Genomic DNA, 23,403 nt, shown 5'->3' on the forward strand with positions numbered 1-23,403 from the left:
GACCCAAAAGGGAGTTGCAGGGGGGTTGCAAGATTATTTTAGGGGGGGTGTGGTATCCCCAGCCTTACTTCTGCGCTGCCTTCAGAGCTGGGTGGCTGGAGAGCAGAAGCTGTTGGCTGGGCACCCAGCTCTGAAGGCAGCGCCCCGCCAGCAATAACGCAGAAGGTTGGCAATACCATACCAGGCCACCCTTATTTCTGTGCTGCTGCCTTCAGAGCTGGGCAGCCGGAGAGTGGTGGCTGCTGACTGAGGGCCCAGCTCTGCAGGCAGCAGCGTAGAAGTAAGTGTTGAAATACCAGACCAGGCCATCCTTACTTCTGCACTGCTGCTGGCAGCGGCTCTGCCTTCAGAGCTGGGCTCCCGGCCAGCAGCCGCCGCACTCTGGCTGCCCAGCTCTGAGGGCAGCGCCATCACCAGCAGCAGCGCAGAAGTAAGGGCAGCAGTACCCCAACCCCCACTACAATAACCTTGTGACACACACACACACACACACACCACCTTTTTGGGTCAGGACCCTTACAATTAGAACACCATGAAATTTCATATTTAAATAGCTGAAATCATGAAATTTATTATTTTTAAAATCCTGTGACTGTGAAATTGACCAAAATGGACTGTGAATTTGGCCCTCATTATTTTTAAACATGAGAAGATTTAGGACTAGCCTTTGTCACTATTCTCCTGGACTTTGTTGTTGTTTTCAATGCCAGTGTTTCTTCTCTCCAGGGCAGGCTATTCCCACATCGAGGTGACTAGGTCAATAGTGTAAAACTTTAAATCCAGGTATTTAAATACAAAATGGGACTGAGTCTACACTGTAGAGTTTGGTCAGCTGTAACTTTACACATTTTAAATAAATTTTGAGTAAATATTAAGAGATTTATATTTCAGTTTGCAACTTGCACTTCTTTTTTTCACAGGTTTGGGGATAATAGGGAGAATCTAGGAGAACTCAGCTGGATTCTCACTTTTTCAGTTTCATCCTCTGCAAGCTTTATGGAGAAGAAACTTCACAGAAGCCCTTTTGTTCCAAAAAAAAAAAAAAATTTTTTTTGCTTTTGCCAGATACAGCAAAACAAGTTGGCTTGTTCATCAACAATGGGACACACAAAATACCTGGCTATCAATGTTCCAAAAGCAACCATCAGAGTAGACAGAGAAACAAGTACATCATATTACCTACCGGACGAGTGAGATGGTGACACCATGCTAGAAGTCAAGCAACAAATATCAAAAGCAGCAAATAATTTTCACAAACTAGAAAAAAAATTAGAAAATTGAAAAGTAGCATGATCAGCAATATCTGAGCAGAGTCATGCAAATCCATAACAGCAATTTATAAGAAGATCAACTCATTTCAAAGTAAATGCCTGTGGAAGACTTTCAGAGTCCATTGGAAAGTGTTTATTACAACAATATTAGAAATTCTAAGTAGAGCTTACAGCACTGAACAACGATGGACCTATTTAGGACACGCTTGAAGGATGTCACCAACATGTCTTCCATGTCAAGTGATAAAGTGAAGACTCGCCGCAAAGAGAAAAAGAGGGTGACCTAGAGAATCATTACATAGATTAATAAAGACACTAAATCAATCAACATGACACTCGAAAGCCTGAACAGACCAGTGCAAAACCAAAATAAAAGGCAGAAACTGGTGGATGTCCTATGCACCTGAGGGTGTGGGAGGATAAAGAAAGAAGAAAAAGAAGGGGAAAGAGTGTGAGATGCATGCTGCAGAGTTAGAACTCCCCCATTCATTGGTCAAAGACTCCCCCTAAACTCCTGGACATGAGGAGGAGCATGGGACCCAGAACTTAGACGCACAAATATTCCATGACCCCTGCAAACTGTGAACTGAAGAGTAAAACTCAAGAGTCTAGAAGTTGGCACAACGGGTTAAGGCACTAGCTTTTCATTCTTGGTTACCTGTCTTGAAATTCTGCTTTAAGTCACATGTGAAAACAATTACCCTGGTGAAAAAAATAAACATCCCTGACCCTAAATACCCACATCACAATTCCACACAATCTCCCCTCAAAAAGTCATAAGACAAAACCAGCAAGGGCATTAACAGTAGCTCAGGATTGAGGTGCATTAGCCAAAGCTCATGAGGGAATGTGTATCACACACCAACTTTTTTCATTGGTGCCTTGTCAAGCTTATGCTCACACAATCCTGAAAGTTTGGAAACAGAGAACAATAACAAAGTGGGCTTATTCAAAGAAATATATATACATATGTTAACATGTCTCTAGGCACATGCTAGGTCAAGGAATGACGCAGGGAGGAATGTGTAACAGGGTTTTATGATGGCTAGGATTAAAGAAGTTAGGATAACTGCTCTGTGTAAACTGATCTGAGATAAAAGAAGGAAATGATCTCCTTTGATGAAACATTATGGCCCAGTTTAGAATAGGTACAGCTGCATTGTTCAGGAACAGGAACTTGGATAATAAAAGTATTTTGATGTGGTGTTTACCCCAAAACATTAGTGAACAAAAATAAATATGTGAACACAGAGCTAGCCAGTAAGTGCAATGACGCTATTCCTGGTGTTAAAGTCTAAACACTTTACAGCATCATGGCAAGATTTCAGCTAGCTGGAAATTGAGTTTTCATTAGAATTCTACTGATTATTTAGGGTTGCTACAACTAAGCTTTTCACATCTTCTGTGTCACTATAACCTGACTAGGAGGCAGAAACAAGGGGAGTATGGAATGTTTTGTATTATAAACCAGTCAGTTAAAGAAAAATCCGTGCCCTGAACCAGTAGCCATATCACACACAGTCTTTGTCAAGTTTGCTTATGAACATGGTTTGTAGGGATTGTTACTATCCTAAAGTCACACAAGCAGAAGCCCTCTTGTTCTCACTCATTTAGGTTACTTTTTTCAGTCCACTACAGCTGTCAGTCAGGGTGTGATCTCTTTGAGAGCAACAAATGAGCCAAATGCACAGTTCAATGGCCAGACACTTCAAGTCATAACAAGCTAGTGAAGCGAGCTAATTCTGCTTGCAAAAGAATTAGCCTTTATTAGCCACTAATACCAGTTTTTACCCTGCATAGCCCTTTAACCAGCTGCAGCTCCATTGACTTCATATATTGGAAAGATTACAATTGGCATGTCTGGTTATGGAGAGCTTACAGAGTTTTCTAGCGGAGTTACCTTACTAGGATAGGAAAGAAATTAGGTTAATGAAGTGACCACAATTTAGACACCCAGATATGACATTTCTTGTGACTAAGGCCCCAAATCAAGCAAGGTTCTTAAGCATGTGCCTAACTTTAAACATATGCTGAAAGATAGGCATGCACCTAAATATCTTAATGAATTGAGCCCTGAGCTGGTAAGGAACTTGTGGACAATGATAGCTGTCCCTATTCTGGGTGATGGACTCTTGACCTTGGACTTGTGAAGGTATCATCCAATAAGGTGTATTCCTCTGTCTTCTCTGTTTCTACAGAGTTGAGAAGAGAGTAATCTTGCATTGGAGGGTGATGACCCAGTTGTCCTAATAGAAATTATAAATGGAAAAAGACCTAAGAGTGAACTCCTGGCCCCTCAGAAGTCAATGTGAGTTTTCCCATTGACTTAAAACGGGGCCAGAATTGCACCCAGTAAGTTTATAGTTCTATATGGGTACTGCTGGGTAACTAGAACCTTATGATATTATAGTAGATCACAGCTCTAAAAGCATGCTGGAGCTATGAATGATTAGGGAAGAGAACAAGTTAATTTTAATGGGCTCTGGCACTTACTACACAGAAAGGCCGCTCACGGAACTCTTGATGTCCTCAGTAACTACAGATGGGCACATTTACTTGGTCTAATTTCAAATATGTGGGTTCAAAGTTCACCTCAGACTCAAATATGTTCAGATTTTTATTCTACTTTAGAGACTGAAAAAAGAAACGTAAATACAGGGAAACTGTTGGCAGTGGGAGTAGTAGGGGAATAGAGCACAGTGGAGAAAAAAAGAAAAATTCTAATGAAAAAAAATCAATACAATATATATACCACACACAGACTTCCAACTTGTTCCAGCCTAACTTTGGGGGAGCTGTTATAGCACTGGCTTTCCTTTAATCTTTGTTGGTCATTTGGTGGATGAGTTCCTACTCCAATTTCTAGTGGCCGTTGCAAAAACTACCAACAAAACTGGTTGAGACAGCAGAGAGGCCAAGGACAGAGGGCTGGGCTGAATCTTCCTCTCACCATCAGAGTCACTCCCTTAATTGGCAAAGCTGTGTAGTTAAATTAACCCTGTCATTGTCTGTGTTCGCAAAAAGAAAAGGAGTACTTGTGGCACCTTAGAGACTAACCAATTTATTAGAGCATAAGCTGAAAATTGTCTGTGTTGTGACTGTTCTATGAAGACAATAGTCTCTAGGACCATCAAGCTTGTTCCTTTCACAAGTATTAGCTTTTAAGGGGGAGAAACAAAAAATGTTTGCTCTCCCACAACACAAAGTAGTCTCCTAACTGCCAGAACAGAATTCCATCTACATATGCATTTTTCTAGAGAGAAGGCAGTGAGTAGGGCATTTCTCCTGGAAGATGCATTTCTTCTACAACATAATATTACTGATGTACAGCAGCAAGCAGCTTACCAGCTAAGGTGTAGAATTCAAAATCCAAACTGAGGGGTACATAAAAAGAACAGCAGAAGAGAAAAGAGTGACATTGTGTTTAAATTTCTTTAACAAAAATAATATTTCCTATGGGGTTAGACACTGATGTCTGTGGTTTATCATTTAAAAATTCCAAAACAACTTCTGCTTGGGAATTGAAGAAAATGTGGGCTGAAAACAATAGGTGGGCATTTTAGTGAGGGGACAGCTGAGGTGCCCAGGCCTAAATCATGCCTCTGCTTGCATGGGTGAGATAAATGGGAGAAAAAGGGGGCCTTTCTCCCCAGTAGTACCCATGCAGGGAAGACACAATCAGATTCCAAGTTCTGGGGGGTACAAAGGGGCAGAGGCTAGCTAGGGCTGCCAACACAATTACTAAATTCAGAGTTGTTTCTGGGTGGGAGGAAGATGGGGTTACATCTCCCCCACGTCCTCCCATGTGCTCAAATGGCTGTGCTGGGGAGAACACTATGTATTTACTCTGACAGTAAGGAATGTTCCTCCCAGCACTTCCCCAAATTTCTAGAGGATTTCCAAAGACATCAAAGATGGATTCTCAACCTGGAGGTCACAAACAGGTCCAAGGGGGTTCTTACCAACCTCCCTTTCTTTATGGCTAGACTGAAGATGACCCTGGACGTATTGGTCGTGGTCCTGAAAATTTCTCCTGTTGTAACATGGGATCGTGACATAGAAAAGGTTAAGAGCATCTGGCATAACATCTGAAGGCTCTGACCTTAGCGAATGCACTCCCTCTCCCTCCCTAGCATGGCTAAGGCTCGTAAGAGCCATAAATGATACCACTAGATACCACTGTATCTACATTAGCATTGTTCTTAGACTGTCCCATCATTGCACCACCACCACTGTGCAGCTTTGCCAGGGTACTAACAGTGGAAGTAGTAACACAGACAAAGTGATGGCACTTTAACCACTCCAGTGTTAATTCAGCAGATCTAAATGACATGGCAGCCTATCTCTAGTAGCCCTCGGCCAACGTTGCTAGCATCAGTGGAGATGTACGGAGGACAGTGTAGTGACAGGAAGAGTTTAATGTCGTTGAGGCCATAGGGAAGCATCTGAAACATCAGAACCCCCTTGCAAAAGAACAGCAGCCATTAAAAAGATACAGCTGTTTTACCAGAGTACACCAGCAAAAGAATGGTGGATGGTACATCTGCTTCAGAAAAGCTAGCAAAGATTCCTGGGGCCCATTCTCACCCTTCCCGGTAGCCAGTGGAAAGGCTCCCATTGACTTCAATGGAGCTGGATCAGGGCCCTGATGCAAAAACAAAAAATCCTCATAAAAGGAAAAAACTTACCCCAGCTTGACACTGAGGTAAAACTAGACATGTTTGTTAGGATATAGATATTCAGGCCTGTCTGTAAAGGCCTATACTCTAAGAATTTAGGTGTATTCTTATCACTTGGCTAGTGATAGAGGTATAAAAGAAAGAATCAAAATCACTGTCTGCTGGTGTAAGGGCCTTCTCTTACTGTGACAGTCTGAGGCCCTGTTCTTAGGCTAAGGCCTTTGGCTAAGCAGCAGAGGCAGCCATAAGCTGGGAAGCAAACAGTCACATCCTCACATTCCAAACTAGTCACACTGAAATAAGGTGCTATTCGGCTGTTAGGAATACAATCCTGTCCTGATAGTTCCTATCACCTCCGGAGAAAGGGAAGTGCTTAGAAAATGTAAAAGGAAACTTAGTTTGATAGCATCCTGTCTGGCAAGAACTCACATATCAATAGCTGGGATGTGAAATCCTCACTTCTGTATTGTCTTGTCATTATAGTTCCCACTTTGCTATTGTTTGTCTGTATAATCTGTCTGGTTCTGTGATTGTTCCTGTCTGCTGTATAATTAATTTTGCTGGGTGTAAACTAATTAAGGTGGTGGGATATAATTGGTTACATAATCATGTTACAATATGTTAGGATTGGTTAGTTAAATTTCAGGAAAATGATTGGTTAAGGTATAGGTAAGCAGAACTCAAGTTTTACTATATAATCTGTAGTCAATGAGGAAGTGACTGGGTGTGGGTGTGGGTGGGCATGTGGGTGTGTGAGATGGGAACAGGGAATGGGGGTAAGAAAATTGGAATCATGTTTTGCTAAAGGGGGAAATGGGAACAGGGAATGGGAGTAAGGAAGTTGGAATCATGTTTGGCTAAGGGTAGGAATGGGAACAGGGACACAGGTGTAAGGCTCTGTGTGTCAGAGCTGGGAAGGAGGATACTAAGGAAAGAAACTGGAATCAGGCCTGCTGGAAGTTCACCCCAATAAACATTGAATTGTTTGCACCTTTGGACTTCAGGTATTGTTGCTCTCTGTTCATGTGAGAAGGACCAGGGAAATAAGTGGGTGAAGGAATAAGCCCTCTAACAATGTTAAGGCCCCATTTTGTACTGGTGCAATACATGTACGCTGTGGGTTTGGGACCAAGATAGTAGTGTGGCTACACTGGTATATCCTCTGTACACACAGACCCTGAGAATAGATTGCTATTTATTACAGTCAAATAAGTATGATCTCCATTGCGTGATGCTGCCAGGGATAGTGACAGTCTCAGCAAATTTCTGGATTTGATGCATCAGGGATGGGGTTGCTGCTGATCCATGGGGAAAGGGCAAACTTGAAAGGAGGGATTATGAGCTGCACAGAACAACTTAGATTAAATCTGTTTCATGATGAAAATCAGGCTCAGATTTATGCTTCTATTTTCCCCACCTAATACTCCCTGTTTAACAGTTGAGAACAGTGTCAGATCTTTCACAAAGAGATTCACTGTTCCATAAAAAGGAAACTGGGAAAGTCCTCTCTAAGTCTTCCTTGATTAGACCAAAACAGAATTTTACTGATATTTGTGATCGTTTGCCAGAAAACTCAGACGCCTCACTTGATTTTTGTTATATTGGGTTGGGAAAAGAATTTTCTTAGGAGACATAAGGATTTGGATATGGATGGATCATATGAAATATGATCAACATGAAAATATGTAATGCTCCTGGAAACTTCTTCGCAACTGTAAATTAAATATTTCTAGGGACTAGTCCCCCACCACCACAGGGTTATGAATATTTGGAATTCCTTTCCTCAATTGATATTAGCAGAATCACTGGCCTATCAATACCAGTGATTTTGGGGGAAACGGATTATAAAATACTTGAGTATCATTATTCTTCATCAAGCATTAGTGTCTTCAAGCTCACTCCAATCAGCATACCTGGAGTCAGAAAAAAATTTACCCCTGTAGCATAGATTGGAACTTCAGAGACATAGAGGCAGTGGTGAGCTGTAGCCAATTCGCACTGGTCCGCTAGAACTGGCTGTTAAATTTAGAAGCCCTTTTAGAACTGGTTGTTCCACGAGGGACAACCAGCTCTAAAAGGGCTTCTAAATTTAACCGGCCAAAAGTGGCACCTTAGGTGCCAATTCCATGGGTGCGCCAGCCCTGGAGCACCCCAGGGGAAAATTTGGTGGGTGCAGAGCACCCACCGGCAGCTCCCCACCCCACCCCCGGCCCCAGCTCACCTCCGCTCCGCCTCCGCTTCCGCCTCCTCCCCTGAATGCGCCGCCCCGCTCTGCTTCTCGGCCCCCCCAGGCTTCCCGCGAATCAGCTGTTCACGTGGGAAGCTGGGGCAGGCTGAGAAGCAGGCCGCGGCTTCCCACTCAGGCCCAGGTAGGTGGAGGTGAGCTGGGGCAGGGGAGGGCATGAGGAGGGCCGCCCGTGCCGCAGCAGGCAACTCGGGGGGGGGGGCACGCAGGGGTACCGCTCCCCACCACTTTTGATGCTTCCTGGGAGCTGCTCCAGGTAAGCACCTCCGGGACTCCCCACTTCGCCCCCCGGCAGGTTCCTCTGGCTCTTAGGGGTGGGGTGGACACCCACTATGGTGGCCCACGAGACCCTCCTGCCCGGTTCTGGGGGCAGTCAGGGGACAGGGGAGGAGGGTGGATGGGGCAGGGGTACAGGGGGGGCCTCAAGGAATGCGGGGGGTTGGATGAGGCAGGAGTCTCAGGGGGCGGGGGTGGGCAACGACCCCCTCGTGGGGTGAGGAGGGAACCCGTTGTTAAGATTTTGGCAGCTCATCACTGCATAGAGGTGCCTCCTTAGAGAACACTGTGCAGAGGGCACCTTTTAGGAACAAGTGACATAGCCCACGTGCTGGATTACCTGCCATAGGCACCAGCTCCAGAGCTGGAGCACCCATGGGAAAAAAAGAGTAGCTCCTCCCCGCCCCCCCAGCACTTCCCATCTCCCAGTGGGCACCGCCAATCAGCTCCTCCCACCTGCCAGTGATCAGCTGTTCAGCAGCGTACAGGAGGTGCTGGGGTGAGGGAGAGGGGGAGGAGTGGGGGCAGGAAGAGGTGGACAGAGGGCGGGGCTCATTCAGGGGAGGGGGCAGAACAGGGCAGAAAGAGGCAGGGTGGGACGGAGAAGGGGCAGGAAGAGGTGGGACGAGGGGGTCTTGGGGAAGTGGTGGGGTGGGGGCAAGGCCTGGGCCGAAGTGGGGGTCGAGCACCCCCGGGGAAACCAGAAAGTTATCACCTCCGTAATACCTGCAATTTCACTGATGCATCCGTCTCTTCTTCCCAGCTGTTGCTGGTGTTTGGCCTACCTGCCTAGGCTCTTACACCATGCTCATCATCATATTTTCTTAGTGCCTATATGATACAGGATCTTTCATAAACTGTTTACTAGGAGATATTGTTAATCCCTTCATTTTACAGGATTCCTTTTTATCTCCCCTGCTGCCTCCTTAGGCCCCATCCACCCATTCTTTGAAACTATTAAGTGTCTTTTCCTCCAGCTAAGAGGGAAGGCTGTGCAGTCTGTTTTTTAGCTATTCTTTAGCCCTTAACAATTAAGTCTTCACAACTTCTACTTTATTTTTTCTCCTTGAATCCAAAGTTAGTTCTTTAAAGGGACCTTGTCAGATCACATCTGGCCCTAAAAATAAGCTCCTGCAAAAGCTAACATCAACAGAAATCTCTCCATGATTATTCTTTTAACTTCAATATTTTTTAAGGAAACATTTCTCTGCAACCCAAATAATGTATCTGTGCGTGAGCACTTGAAGATCTGACAGTGAAGTTAATTCTAAACTGACTGTGCTTGTGGTTCCCTTGTTCATATTGCAGCTCACTTTTTAAAGACAGAAATCTATGTTCTCCCCTCTCTTCTTCCCTATTCTGGGCCAGATTCACCCACATTGTGGCCACGTGGGGTACAGTTTGCTGGAGATTCATCTTGGAGAATAGCAGGTGTTGATATCACCACTGCCCTTCACCAGAGAAAGACATTTTTTAAACCCCATTGAGTCTACTCCAGAACCCTACCTGAAAGAACATCCAACAGAGGCACTGTATCAGTGCATCTCCTGCTTGCCTGGCCCTACTCCATTCTGATCTGGATCCACCCTAACTAACCAGCTCAAGGCCCCAGTGGAAAAGGGCTGAAGATAGCTTGCATCGCAGCACCTGGCACTCTTTCCATCACTGAGGCCCAGATTTTCAAAATGACTAGTGATTTTGAATGCCTCCATTTCTGAATGGCCAAACAGGCACCTTAACAGGGCTCAATTTTTCAGAGGGTGGCTGCTAAGAACTTCTTTTAAAAAATCATTCTCCCTTGGGGTGTCTCAAGTTTGACCGCCTAAAATAATTAATCACTTTTGAAAATCTTGGCCTATGTTCCACCAGTGAGTAAATCTAGTCACTTGTTCCATCCTTTTCAGAGGCAACTATTGTGTTTAATTACATGAAAAGACAGTATTACGACATGTAAATAAACCCAATGTCATGTGATGGGCACTGTTTGGCTCTATCTGCCTCTGTGATTATAACAAGTTATTTGTTATTTATATTGTGGCAGCACTTAGAAACCCTACTCTCGGACCAGGATCCCCTTGTGCTAGGCACTATACAAACACAGAATAAAAAGATGGTCCCTATGCCAAAGAGCTTATAAGCTAATTAATCTATTTTGTATCTGTGCTGTTTATTTCCTCTCCCTTTATGCATGAATTTATATGTACTATGCTTGAATTGGGACAAAGTTGAAAAATCAACATTTTTCACAGAATAAAACATTTCAGTTCGGAAATGGCAAAGTGGATTGTTTTGCATTTTCTGTCAAAATGAAACATTTTAATATTCTCAAATCAAAATGTTTCATGTTATTTTCTTGAACTGACATGAAACATTTCATTTCATGTTAGTTCAACGTTAAGCTGAATTTCCCTATCCTGGCACATTGCATCATAGGAGCTATAATTCAGGTCTGATACCTCTATTTCCCCCTGTGGGAGAGCAATTCCCATGGTGCACAATGCTGTTCAGTCACAGAAGAGACTGGGTTGCATCGTAAGTGATGTGGACACCAGGCACTCCAAACTACAACTCCCATGAGGCAATGCACCATAATAGGGAAATACAATTTAATACTAAACTGACTGGAAACTAAACATTTTTGGTCAGTCCAACAAACTGAAATATATCAATTGAACCAATCCAAAACAAAAAAAAATGGCTGCCAGTACAAAACCCACTGGAAAACCCAAAAACTTTACAAAATCAAGATTTTCCCCACAGAAAATTTCACTGTTAAGAAAACTGCATTTTCCATCAAAAAATCATTCCAACAGAAAATTCCTGCCCAGCTCTAATCATGACATTGTAAGCTTCGAGTGGTTTATATTTCCCAGGGAATTACTCGGCTATCAATATCACTTTCATCTAATATATGAGGGAGGTACCTGAAGGTAGGGCACCAGAGCCCTGTACATCATGATTTTCACCTTCAAGTTGCACTTACTCTCCACTGTTCAAATGGTGGGATTTCTGGTTCCTAACTCATTCACATCATGTACTGTTGGCTGTTTCATGTTTTTGCCATTCAATAAAAACAGTTAGTTGTTTTCTCATATGGATTGAAAAGAAAAAAGACCACCATATACAAAACTGCATAGGGGGAAAAAAAGAATAGTTACCCCTCTTCCTATATGCATTCTAGTGCATGCAGGTGTTTTCAAGCTCTTATATTGCTGTGAAAAACTATTTTCCCCATCCACACACCCTCTTGGCCTATAAAAAGACACTCCACATTGGAGTGAAAAACTATTTCGCTAGGAGGGTGGTGAAGCACTGGAATGGGTTACCTAGGGAGGTGGTGGAATCTCCATCCTTAGAGGGCTTTAAGGCGCAGCTTGACAAAGCCCTGGCTGGGATGATTAGTTGGGGTTGGTCCTGCTTTGAGCAGGGGATTGGACTAGATGACCTCCTGAGGTCTCTTCCAACCCTGATCTTCTATGATTCTATGGTTTGCTTACTAAAAGGTGAGCGTGCCATAATACATTCATCATACAGGAAGGCAGTGCAGTCTGATGGTTAGTATAGGGGACTGGTCAACTAGGCTCTATTTCTAGCTCTGCTGTTGACTGTGACGTTGGAGAAGTCACCTTAGCCATATTTTAAAAGAGTAACAGAATATCTACCTACTTCAAATAGGGTTTGTGAGTCTTAATTAACATTTGCACAGTGCTTTGAGATCCTTGGAGAAAGGGACCAGAGAATCATAAAGTGTAAATGAATCCAACAAATGTATCTTTGATTCTCTTCTCTAGCCCATTATTTGTTTAAACAACACACCTTTCCTCTGGCTTTGGTATTGAGTGTTCTTACTGCACACTGTAGGGGTTCCATTACATTTTAATTGCTTTTTTTCCCCAAGTATGTATTATCAATATTTTCATTTTGAGGTGATGTTTTTAAATGGGAGGTTTAAATAAACCCATAAGAGCAGCTTTCAAAATAAATACTGCTCTTGGGTTTCCTCTTTTTCTTTTCACACAGTGCAAATCCATTATGATCCCACTCTGCCCCACTTATCCAAGGCAAGAAACGGAGTGGGGGTGGGGAACAAGAGGGAAAGGTGACTCTAAGCAACTGTAATGCCTCCCATATTCTCAACTGTCCATGGGCCTGTTCTCCAGGGTGGGTAGTGACAATGCTACCATGGGAGAGCCCGATTCTCATCTCATACCGAGTAAATCAGATTTCACTGTACTGAACTCAATACAGTTGTACCGGCAGAAAATCAGTATGAGAGAAGAATTTGTCCCAGAAGGCCAATACTGCACCAACTTAGGCAATCCCAAGGAATCTAATGGGATTTCATGGTATGATCAAGAAAAGGATTTGGCCCTTTCTACAGTAATAGTGACTTCAAAAACAGTCGCTTAAGCAAAATCTTCACTGATCACAAAATTGGCTGTGACAGCATGAAAAAAAAATGGACTTGCACCCTTGTTTGATTCTTCAGGATGTATAGAGAAGGCCCCAAAGATTTTTTTCCCCCTGCTTGTTTTTTATCCTAGCATCATCAGAAGTACTAAGTCTTGCTAGAGAGCTTGAGTGGGAGCTTTCTCAGCTGTTTATTAAAGGGTTAGTTATGCTGAGTACTGCACAAAATGAGCTTTCCTGCCCACTGCTCTTCCAGTGTTTTTTCATAGATTCATAGGTTGCAACACCAGAAGGGACCATTTTGATCATCTTGTCTGACCTCCTGTATAACACAGGCTACAGAACTTTCCCAGAATAATTCCTGGTACATATCTTTTTGGGCAAAAAAAAATCCTATCTTGATTTTAAAATGGTCAATGATGGAGAATCCACCACGACCTTGGTAAATTGCTCTAATGGTAAATTACTCTCACCATTAAAAAATTACGCTTTATTTCCAGTCGATTTGTCCAGCTTCATCTTTCAGCCATTGGATGATGTTATACCCGTCTCTGCTAGACTGAAAAGCCCATTATTAAATCTTTGCTCCTCAAGTAGATACTTCTAGACTATTCTCCAATTAGCAACATCATTCTTGAATTGTGGGCACCAGAACTGGACACAATATTTCAGCAGCGGTAGCACCAGTGCTAAATAAAGAGGTAAAATAACTCTCTGCTCCTACTCAAGATTCCCTTGTTATGCCTCCCCAGACTGCATCAGCATATTGTTTGCTTGCACCCAGTTTACCAAGCGATCCAGATCACTCTGAATCAGTTGACCTGTCCTCTTCATTACTTACCACTCCCAATTGTGTCATCTGCAGACCTGATCAGTAATGATTTTATGTCATTCATAAAAATGTTGAACAGCAAAAAAGGCCAAGAACCAATCCCTGTGAGACCCCACAGGAAACACCCCTGCTTGATGACCTGTCAGTTTTTAATCAATGTAACGTGTGCTGCATTCATTTTATATCGTTCTCCCTTTTAAATCAAAATGTTGTACGGTACCAAGTCAAAGGCCTTAGAGAAACCTAAGTGTATTAAGTCAACACAACTACCCGTATCAACCAAATCTTTAATCTCATCAAAAAAGATATCAAATTAATTTGACAGGATCTCTTTTCCATCAACCCATGTTTATTTGAATGAATTACATTACTCTGCTTTAATTCTTTATTAATCAAAACCATATAAGACTCTCCATTATCTTGCCCTGGATCAATGTCAGGATGACAGGCCTATAATTACCTGTTTGAATAAATAAAGACATTAAGAAAACAATAAATAATTTAAATAGTTCAAGTAAAACTCCCTTTTGACTTTCCCGGTCCATGTGACATCATAGTCCTACTAGTTCTCTAGTCACCTACAGGGTCTACCAGGAAAGACAGGTTAGGTAAATCCTGCATTTCTAATGGAAAAAAAAAATCAAGCAGAACAATAATCTTTCAACCCTTACTGATATGCCATAAATTAACACAAAGGCCCAACCAATTTTTTTTTATTCTGCAAGTCACCTTTAATTTAAAAGCCTGAGAGAAAGCTGAGATTGGTTATGGGTAAGAGACAAAAATTGATCAAAAAAATCTTAAGTGCTGGTGTTAGAAGGACCCTTCTGGGCCACCCAAACCACACTGCAGAGAATTATTTTTATTATACTCATCTAACCTTTGCTGCAATGCCTCTAATGATTAAGCTTTATATTAAATGTACATCACAGACAGACATGGGGAGATGGAGAAATATTTTCCCTTGTTAAAAAGTAGTGACTGTTTTAAGGCTCCCTCTGTTATCCCAGCATAAACTGTGATGCTAGCACTGACAGCTGGTATCATCATCCTTATTTACTCTCATCATCCTATTTACATCATCCTTATTTTGTCTGTGCAAAAAGACAGGTTTCAGAGTAGCAGCCGTGTTAGTCTGTATTGGCAAAAAGAAAAGGAGTACTAGTGGCACCTTAATTAGTCTCTAATTTGTTAGTCTCTAAGGTGCCAATAGTACTCCTTTTCTTTGTGCAAAAAGAGTCTCTCTGGGGCATCTCCCTAGCTGGGTTAAGGCCCCCTTGCCACTCCCAGTTACCACCAGGGGCTCAGCCCAGTTCAGACCAAGGCCTTTTAGCCCTTGCAGTGGGCCCGACCCTTGAAGGCCTGCTTACTTTGTTTAGAGGTGGGGGAACAGCAAAAGTTCAGACTCAGAGAGAGCATAAGCCCCACCCAGAGTTTAAAAAAAAAAAGGCAAGAAGGTCAGTGGCAGTGCACCACCTTACTTCAGTGGTGGCTGGGTAGCAAATTTACTGGAGTCCTTATGGCCAGGTGGCCAAGTCAGTCTCTCCCTACCGGGCTTGCCCCTGGGGTTTGCTGGACTCCTTGAAGAGACCCCCTTTTCCCCTGTACTCCCCCCCACCCAGATTGCTTCCTGTTCCCCCACATTCCTGTCTCTTCATAGTGTCTTGTCCAGTTTCCCAACAAATTTCCCTTCCCTGCTGCCTCTATGATTCCACTCCTGGGGCCTTGGCATACTTCTGTCCCTTGCCTGTCTCTCACATGGTGATGAAAGGGCCACCATTGTCCCTTAGGACAGTCTAGTTTCAGCTCCACTGGAAACAATGGGAGATGTTGGTCAGCTTGCCAGGGGCAGACTGTGGTTTCAGTCCCTCCCTTCAGGAATGGGAGATGGCAGCCATTTTGGATAAGGCAAAACTTCACTTGTAAGTCAGAAATCAGAAAATTCATCAATCCCCTTTTAAAATCTCAAATATTATGAGTCACAGAACAAAAATCATGATTTCTGGCAACACAATTGATATTTCCTCTTGGAAAACCACCTGCCTGTAGTTGGCATTTGTCTACTGCACCTATAACTGGGACTGTCCCTGGAGAGGGAAAGCGGTGAAACCTCCAGCCTGACATGATCCTGGATTACCTACCACCAAGCTTGATATTATTCCTTGGCCCTCCGGACAAGCAGAAATATGACACATCCCCGTAAAACCCATATAACAGGGACCAACACAAACCACAGAGGGTTTTTCCAGTGACTTACTGTGGTTTGCAGATACACTTGTTTTCATGGTATTATTTAAAAGGTGATATATGATGATTAAATGTTCCTGTTTTACATACAGCTAGTTGCTGCGGGCAAACTCACAAAAAGCCTGCCCCCAGCTCCCTTCTACTTTCTGTAGCCAGAGAAGAGCTGAACACCACAGATCAAGCCAGTGGAGGTGCAGCAGCACAGCAGTCAGGGAAAGAGCCAGCTTCATGACATGTTCCACACCTTCTCCTTAGTCCCACAGAATCCCCACCACAGAGACGCTGCAGGAGGCAGTGAGAGGGAAAGGAGGCCCACCACATTTCACCAACTCCCCCCACAAAACCGGAAGGCAAACACAGGAGCAAGATGTCAACAGTAAATTGTGCAGGTTCGCTCTCCATGTCATGAAAACCCTCCAGTCGTGGAGCTGGAGACACTGTCAGTAAATGTAGCCCCTGGTGTCACTGCTCCAGCAGGAACTGTGCAGTCAAGGAGCAACAGAGAGACATAGACACTGGGTGTCAATGTAGAAACATGGACCGTTGCACAATGGCCCTTACCACAGGATGATCTCTGGGATGTGCAGACTTTGCCCAATGAACCTACTGTTTCTTCAGAAGAAATAGAGATCAGCCTCCCACACTGTCAAAAACATGACAAGGAAACTCTATTGGACAGACCTTCAGCTGGTATAAACAGATTTAGTTCCACTGACTTCAGATTTACACAAGCTGGGAATCTGTTCCTTTGAGTTGAAATGAGTGAAGTTTCCATTCCTTTATATGAGCGTAACCTCTGAAGAAAAACATGAGGCACCGTGTTAAAACACAAACATCTCATTTCATTTGGACAAAGAAGAATTGAGTCTTACTATAGTAAAGGTTTTGGAATATCTCCTGGGCCTGTAGACTTGCTTTTGTATAAAAAAAGATGCTTTGGACAAGACATGGGATTTGTCCTGCTTCTAAAAGGGCTCATTTATAGAACTAGTCTTGTTAAAATGAATGTGAAGGTCCAACAAGAGCCATCAATGAACATCTTGCCATCTCTACAAGCAGTGAAAGAACTGGACTAGGTTCAGAGCCGGACATACTATCTTCCACCAACATAACCCATGGTTCCAGGCTCTATGTAACAGGAAGTCCAAAGAGGGGGGGTTTCAGTGGCACAACATGCTGCTGCTTACCATCTTTCAAGGGGTCCACATGGGCCAGAACAGCTGTAAAAGTGGGGGAAGTTGGCTGAGAAAGGAGCTGGCCAGGACAGCTGGGGACGTGCACTGGCTGAGCATATGCAGTGGGAAGTTTTCACACAGAAGCTTACATGGAGCTCGGCCTCTGACTGCTGTTGAGTGCAGCTCACCACTCAGCAGAAACCCTCAGGTTGGGCAGAGCGAGCAATGAACTACTCGGGGGTTGTGGAAATAGAGATCTTCCACCACATTTACTGACAAATTCTGGCTTCACTTCAATCCATTCCTGCCCCTGCAATCCTACTAAAGTCAGTCATGGGATTGCACCACATGTAAATAAAGGCAGGCTTTGGCCCGCCTGTCTTGTTAAATAAAACAGCAAGGAAATATTTTAAGACTTACCTTTCAATGGTTAGATTTCTTCTTAACTTACGTACAGGAGAAGTGATTTCACTGATTCTACTCATGTGAGCCACAGAGAGCAGCATCTGGACCCAAACATTTTCAGGTGAAACCGTGGCTAGCCCCTTTGAAGTCAGTGGGAGTTTAGCCATTGACTTCAGTGGAACCATAAGTTCACCCTTCATCTATAGTCTCTCCTGTTATCTATGAAGAGAGGAAAAATCTGAACTTCCCCATATTTAGAAAAATTATAAGTTAAGAACTTGCTTTGAGGTTGTTGCATGTATGAAATGTTGTTCCCCCCAGGGCTTTATTGCCTTGAGCTGAGACAATAGAGAGTTGCAGGCAAGGGCATGGGGTGGGGCTCTGTAATTCACAAAGATTTAGAGTCTTCTTCCTACAGACACCCCATGGATTTTGTTGTATTTTCCAAAATCTAAGCTTCCATTTAAAACAATGAAGCTTTTAACACATCTGGGTCTGCGGAAGCAGAATGTAAATAGATGTGCTGTTGTCTTATTTTAGAATCTGTAGTAAGCCAGACTGAAACAATAGCACTAAGAAATGTAAACTACTCGCATTTATCTCAGTGGGATGGGGTGTTAACTTTGAAGCCTAATTGTGACCATTTAAATGCCAACATTGTTAACTATTTCACTGATGTCAACACACCAGAAAATCCAGGGTAATGAACTTATCTAGTGTGGGTGTTTGTACTAGTCACTTCCTGATTTTCTACTCATTTGAAAAGGACACTGCATTACAATAAGGTTACTTTGAATATTCTCTCACTTAATCAGGTAGCTGAGATGTTTGCTGCTGTCTTTCAAAATTATCTTAAAGGAAAGTCCGGGTAAAAGGTTAGCTTAATTATTTGTTTCAGAGTAGCAGCCGTGTTAGTCTGTATTCGCAAAAAGAAAAGGAGGACTTGTGGCACCTTAGAGACTAACCAATTTATTAGAGCATAAGCTTTCGTGAGCTACAGCTATTCTCTACTGTGTGGCTTGTGGGATTTTATGATTTTGTTATTAACTTTGATCAAGGTGCATGGAAGGCAATCCAGTTTAAATAACTGAAAAACAGGTTTGAACAAACCTCCCTGAGCCTTAAAATAGCTAGTACTCAAATATAAACAGGGTGAATTAAAATAGAAACCAAAACTAATGATAGATATTCTATGTATTTGAAGCAAGTGGGAGCGGAAAAGGGTTTAAAAGGGCCTGTGTTTTCAAAAGTGACTTGTGATCTTGCATGCCTGAAGTTTTTGGGTGCCTGACCTGAAATACCTAAAAGGGACCTGATTGTCAACAGGTGGGTACACAGCTCTTTCTGAAAATCAGGCCTCTTTAAGAAATCTTAAATTAAGCACCTTAAAATTGAAGTATCCCAAATCACTTGACACTTCTGAAAATTTAAGCCAAACTGTGTATTTGGTTTTCAAATTTTGCAAGAGGATTGATGGTCCAAGATTGGCAGCACTACCCATAAACACTTGGAATCCTGAATTCAAATGCTAAAGTAGATCACCCTTGAAAATCAATACTGCAAGATTACTCTAGCCCACATTTGTCAATACCAAAAAGCCACCACCAAAGAGTTTAGCATGATTGATTTTGATCACTCAGGAGGGGCCCCCGGCTTCAGTAGTACTCGTGTTGTAGGTCATGATTGAGGGGCACTGGCAGACCTATAAGGAGGTTTGCACAGTGCCTGTCCACACTACAGCTGTTATCAGAGTTTGTACCTACTTAGGGTATGTTTACACTGCAATCAGGAGGTGTGAGTGCAGCATGTGTAGACATACCAGAGCTAGCTTTGATCAAAGCTAGCTCAAGTAATAATAGCAGTGTAGCCACAGCAGCAGGCCTCCCAGGTACATAGTGGAACAGCTAGCTCATGCCACTGCCCTTACTGCCATGGCTACACTGCTATAATTACTCAAGCTAGCTCTGATCTAGCTAGATCAAAGCTAGATCAGGTATGTCTAAACATGCTCCAATCACACCTTCCATTGCACACATACCCTGAGTGCCATGGTTGGCTCAAACAATGTTTTGTGTCCTCAGCCCACCTGGTGAATATGCAATTACACTGCAGCAGCTAACAGTGACCCACCTCTACCAGAGGCCTAGACTGTTGCGTGACTGCTCAGCACACAGGGTTTTTTGTTGTTGGGCAGACAGGGCCCCCTAACCCTAACGTTCCTGTGTAACATCTTTGATTGCTCTTTCTAGCTCTGTGAATTGCCCTGCACTGGTGCAGCTCCACTGGGTCTAGCAATGGCAGGAACGTATGTACTGATCACTCACAAGCATTTTTACCACCGTGTTACGTAACCTAACTCTTAGCAAACCTAGAAGACACAGCAGTTAAAATCCCCCATATCTCTGCACCAATGCTAGCCCTAGTGGAACTACCCCAATGCAAAGGCAATGCTCGGAGAATTTAAGAAAATCCTCAGTGTACACATAGTCACAGAGAGCTAGGAGCAAGGAGGACAGATCTTCTTTTTACAGGTGACTCTTAAGATGACCTTAAATGAAATAGATTAGAGAAATTTTTTCAGGCTGTTTATGGATTTACCAGCACTTTATACATAGTCAGTTTAACCTAGTTCCCCTATATAGTCAGATCATCTGTTCCCCCTTTTGTTTGTGTAAGTCTTTCACACAGCAGTAGGGGAGAGAAAACACCTCAATGTGTATTCCTTTTCACCACACAAGATTCACATCCATATAGGAGGGACCGGGACCAATCTAGTTCCTACGGACACTTACACACGTATTTATCTTTCCTCATATGACGAGTTACATTAAAGTCAACATTCTGTTCATGCACTTAAAGTTACACTTGTGCCTAAGGCCTTGTCTATACAGGAAACATTTTACAATATAACCTCTGGTATAAATTTTAATCACCATAGTTACACCAATATAATTCCCCACTGGGACACTCATGCTGGTATAAGAGTGTTTTTATTCAATTTAGTTTATGTTACTTGGAAGGGATTTAAACAAAAAAAAGCCACTTTTATACTGGAATAAGAGTGTCTACACAGAGGGTTATACTGGTATAACTATGTTGACATAACTGGTAAAACTTTCTTGTATAAACAAGGGTGTTTCCAGGAACAGGGCCCTATTTCATGTAGTTCATTCTCTTGTGCAAGCAAAAAAAAAAGCTCTGAAGTTGGCACTTGTTCTTTATGAACTCAAAATTGCTCAATATGCAACCTCCATTTGAAGTTGGGAGTTAGGATGCTTGTTGTTTTCATCAACTAGGGTAACTGGGCTTCAGCCCTCTAAAAGTTTCCGGTATCAAAGACTGAGATTTCCTGGATCTGTAACACATCACAGCAGCATATTTGTAAAAGAAAATTATGTTTAAAGTAATAAACATCTGTTTTCTTTTTAAAATTTAGAGCAGTCAGCTACAAGTGCAGAGGACCCAATCCGGCAAAGTACCCAGCCAACTCCTCTTCCACTGACCTCAATCAGCTGAAGGGTGCTCAGTGCTTTTAGGACAGAGGTACTCAGCACTTCACTAGCACAGAGCCTCTAGGTACCACTGAATATCTTTTGCAGATGCCTGGAGGCACAAGACAAAAGCAACTGAAGACACATTTGATTTGTTAAATTTAAAGTTTTATTGCTGTATTAATTTCCTATCTCACCATCAATAAGGTACATCTATGTTACAGAAAGAATAAACAATGTAATAAAAATTACTTGAGCCCACCCTTTCGCTAGGCCTTCTTTTCAACAGTTAACATGAAGAAGAAAATAAAAACCCTGACAGCTGGATGTGTGTTAATTTAGAAGCCTTTGCCTGAGGTGTCACAATCTGAAGTTATGTTGCAGGCATGAGCATGTAGAAGCCTGGAATGCTGACGTTAGCAAGGCTGTCATTGAGTTTACTTAACACTCATTTCTCTCAGTCTGCTTCAGAGCAGAAATGCAGACAATGAAAACTTATTCAACCTTTGACAACTTCAATTGTAGTACGATAAAGATTCTAGTTAGCAGAGTCCTGTCTTTGCTGGTACTCGAAAGAGGTATTCAGAAGACACTTTTGCTCAGAAAACATGGAAAGGTAGCCCAAAAATGTCTCTGGTTTCCTTTTATTTACATGAAAAAGTGGGAAAGTTTCAGGACAAACCAAAGCTAGCTTTCCAAGATCTACCATTCAACTTAAAAATAAAAGCTTTGTGATTTCAAACTAAAGGAGCCTTTTTAGATTTCTGTCATTTAGGTAGTTTATTATACTCAAAAGTATCAAAAAGCACTTTTCAATCCAAACTAACATGGAGTGGATAAAAATATACACAATGATCTGATATAATTTCTCAGTCAGAAATAAGCATGCAGCATGCAGATGGGAAAATGTAGGTTACTAGTAAGTATCCAAGAATCTTTGTAATAAAAATATATACATCCCAATAATATCTGGACAAACAAACTGCTCTTGAAGCATTATGTTTACACAGTTTAGCAGAAGGAATAATCAACAAACTTTCTTATGCTGCCATTTTAGGGAAGCTGAATGCTGACTAAAGGTAACAACCATAAATTAAAAGGGATTTTCTTTGTAGAATCCTCCTCAAAAATGTTTAAACAGCAGCAGCTTTCTGTTCACAGCTGAATTCAGATCTGTAAACAGACACACAGAACTGCTTCACAGCATCTTCACAATGAAACTCCATTTTCCAAAAGTTTTAGAATACAGCATAAAATCAAAGAACATGAGCAATGCATTGAACATTATAGATATAGACCCTATAGACTATAGACCCTGATCCTGCAATGAGCCTCTTTCATGTGCACCTGGAACTACTTTGTAAGAGAAAAGGGATGGTCCAGCACTAGCCTAGGCCTTAGGAGACTCAAGTCCTCACATGGACCCTGACTCCCTGTGTGGGCCAGTCACAGTTTCTCTCTGCCTCAACTGTGTATTTTTTTAGATTGGGATAATAGTATATCCCCACCTCAGAGGGGTGCTGAGAGGACAAATACATTAAATGTTTGTGAGGCATGTACATATTATCGTAATGGGGGCCATATAAAACCTTTGACAGAAGATCAGGGTCCAGCAAGGGAGCCGTGAAAGCGGTCAACAGATACTTCAGTCTGGAAAAATAAATAAATAAATGGCCATGCCTACGTTGAGTCTTGTAACAGTGTGAGCACTAACTCAGGGTCCCTTGTAAAATGAGATGACATTTGCGGGGTTTCTTGAGTCTGAGAATGCTTTAGCCCACAAGCAATTTTATATTTTAAAACTGTACAAAACCCAATGGCAGTGCCTGTAGTGTATGTGTAATCTGCCAAATTGTAACTCCATACAGAATTTTCTGGAATATGCAGACACAGATTTGCCTTCTTACTAGTTTAGCTGGTTGTAGAACATTAATCTGGATCATTGCACACTGAGCTGTCATCCCAAGGGTGGAATGAAATACATGTAGGCTGAAGAGTTTATTTGGAGTGGACTGCAAGAAGTATTGTTAGAAGAAATTCCCAGCAGTTTATATAATTCCTTCAATCTACAAAGACATGAAGCTAGTAATTTAGGGCCTGATTTTATAAACAATTCTGTACAAGAATAACTTTACTCACAAGAGTAGCTTTTTTGTGCATCAGCTCCTTAAACTTGTTAGCATGTTTTCCAGGCAAACCTACCCTGCTAAATAGTTTAATCAGCTCAGTTTCTCAGCTATAATAGCTCTCACAGGGGCTCACATCCAAACAGCTTGTTGCATAGTCTAGGAACACTAATATGAATACTAGGGCTGTCCATTAATCACAGTTAACTCACCCAATTAACTCAAAAAAATTAACTGTGATTACAA

The sequence above is a fragment of the Lepidochelys olivacea genome (assembly GCF_965140295.1).
Source record: "Lepidochelys olivacea isolate rLepOli2 genome assembly, chromosome: 3".
Lineage (NCBI taxonomy): Eukaryota > Metazoa > Chordata > Testudines > Cheloniidae > Lepidochelys > Lepidochelys olivacea.